The following is a 2,899-nucleotide window of genomic DNA, read 5'->3' on the forward strand; positions in this document are numbered from 1 at the left end:
TGTGTGTGTGTGTGTGTGTGTGTGTGTGATGCACACTTAGAAGAAATAGGGGAAAAACTGACACACATTGTGTAGCTGTGTCAGACAAAATTGTGTGCATGTACTTAGTGGGTACATGATGGACACAAATGCAAAAAGCATTAAGAGATCCTCTCTTTCTCACACACATACACACAGACACGCACACACACATTTAGACATATATCACACAGAGTTCTTGGCAAAAAAAAAGCAAACCACTGAAATGGGCAATTTAATATCATGCTCTGCAACTCTGAACAGTATCTTCCCTTATCTGACTCGTCATGCAGCCAGCTGTGGGTGTTCAGACTGCGTGTGTTCCTGGAGAAGTGTATGATAAGGAAAAGGTGGGAAGCTTAAAGAAAAAACAGGAACGTGACAGAAATATCAAAATCAATATGGTGGTCTTCTCCAAAAACAAAGACCGTGACAACAATAAGATGAGACTGGATGGAGAAAGAGAGCCCATGGGCGTTTTTTGCCAGAACTTGAATATCTTATAAATAATAAATTAACAAAAGTCATCATTCAAATGTGTTTTACTTTCTCAGCAGTGGTGAAGAGTACTTTATGATGTGTTCATTAGTTACATTCATTAGTTATATTGGATGTTGTTTAGATCGGATGTTTTAGTTTTTATTTAATCGCACATTTGTTTGGAAATATTGGTCGGTGAACACAGCACAATCAAAGAGATAAAAATGACCCAAGTTTTTTAAAAATGCCTGTGCGAACCAACAGGTGATCCTTTCCTCCCTAAAGTCTGTCTCTAAATGTTAAGTTAGTATTTGGAAAATCATCATCATCGCATCAGTCCACTGTTTTCACTAAAATCAGGGTAAGCCATGTAGTTAGAATGTTACACTGTTCTCTTTAAAGATCTTTGACTTTGTAGTATGACTTTCAGTGTGTTTTTTTACCTCTGTAATATTCCATGGATAGAAAGCCAGTGACAGAGGAGTATGACGATAAAGGAGGAGAGCGTTACAAAAAGGAAAGTGGGTGGTTTCCTGGGCCACCAGTTGTCTCTTAACGTGATTGATTTCTGTTTAAGAAATATAACATTTTGACATCGACAGACAACGATATCCCACTGACTCCAAAAATAATGCCATGATTGTATCTCTGAGGTGTGTGTGTGTGTGTGTGTGTGTGTGTGCGCGTGCGTACGTACACGCTAATGCTTTTACCTATGCATCAGTAAAATTTTGTTCTGATTGCTCAGGTACTCGGTGTTGTTATATTTTTCATACCAATGCATCATGGCTGATGAGGGCAACACATCTAACCTGAATAAAGGCAGATGAGCTGATTTTAAATGCCCTTCAGAAACAGTACACTTTCTAGTTGCAGACAGGCCACGGGAGAATAAAATGCCTTTGTGTTTCATTAAAAGGGATGCAGAGACAAATGAGGTGTGTGTATGTGCTTTAGGCCTATATGTATGTATTATGCATTTACTGAATGTGTGTAAAATTGTATGAATATATGTGTCCTATATACAGCTTTCATCTGAGTGCATTTGGTTGGGGGATGGATAGGTTGGTAGGTTTTTTTCCATTTTTTTTTGTTGATGAGGACGATTTTTAAAGTAATGTATTTAAATGGGAAACATGTTTCGTGGTCACAGCACGACTACGTTAGCGAGTATTATTAAAGGCCGAAAATCCTCATGAGTAGGTTGGTTGGTTGGGGGGGTGAATGGGTCAAAAAGCACAGGACTTTCACCCCATAGATCAGGGATCGTGTCCTGGCATGTGGTCTGTCCTTTTTCCGTTCTCATTTACCGGCGTGTATCTTGTTGTTTCCCCGACGTTTGGCATGTCATTTCCATGTTCTTCTTTTCCTAAACCCAACTGATGAGTCCTCCGGAGACTGTGGCTCGCATCCTGACGTGTGGCGTTTGGTTTCACTGTTCTTCTTTTCCAAAATTGATGCTTCCCATTACGTGGTGAGCAGCACGAATACGTTACGTTCTCAGCAACACGAAAAAAACAAGAAAATTGTGTAAACAAATTAATAGAATAAAAATAACGTGACAATTTCACAAACTGCCATGAGACCGTGATGTTGTGTGTGTGTGTGTGCTTGTGTATCTTTTCATCTGTATGAGGGAATTTAACACGGCTCAATGGCGACTCTGACAGGAAATCTCAGGTAAGTAGTTTTATTGTTCCAAGAACAATGCAGGCGAAGGTACAGCAGGAGCAAGCCATAATTGTTCTCAATAAACAGGCAAAAAAAATCAATAACACTGAGGTAGGCAAAAGGTTCAACAGGAGCAGGAAATAATCAGAGTCAAGGAACAGGCAAAAGTAAAAAAATACCTGGGAAACAAACTTGAAGGACAACCCTGGAGAGGGTGACACACGGACAAATCTGGCAAAGGTGAGTAGGAATGGTGAGTGTTTAAGCACTGGGAAATGGGGAAGCTGAAAACAAACAGGTGAATCAAATTAGGGGTGGAGCTGCTAATCATACAGGCTGGAAAGCAGAAAAAGGGAGGAAGAGACCTAAAATGAGAGCGGATGAATACTACAAAATAAAACCGGAAATACTGATGACAACAATGAAACATAGAATAAGAGTATGAGAGATAACACTTGATTGTAAGTTGAATAGAATAACAATGTATTAGTCATTATTCAATGCTTTGGAAGTTTTTTCCCCAAGCACTGGTTGTCCTTCTGTGACCTTAGGTCCGCATCGCTCCTTCTCCTCTTCCTCCCTCGCTCACATCACTGAAAAGCAATTCCCCTTTCCTCATCTACTCACCACAAGTTTCAAACTATTAATAGTTGCATTTTTTTCTCCTTTTTTTTGGCTTCCCATTTCACTCATTTTTATTTACCATTCTTTCTTCATCTCCCCCCCCCCC

The sequence above is a fragment of the Etheostoma spectabile genome, chromosome 13 (assembly GCF_008692095.1).
Source record: "Etheostoma spectabile isolate EspeVRDwgs_2016 chromosome 13, UIUC_Espe_1.0, whole genome shotgun sequence".
NCBI lineage: Eukaryota > Metazoa > Chordata > Actinopteri > Perciformes > Percidae > Etheostoma > Etheostoma spectabile.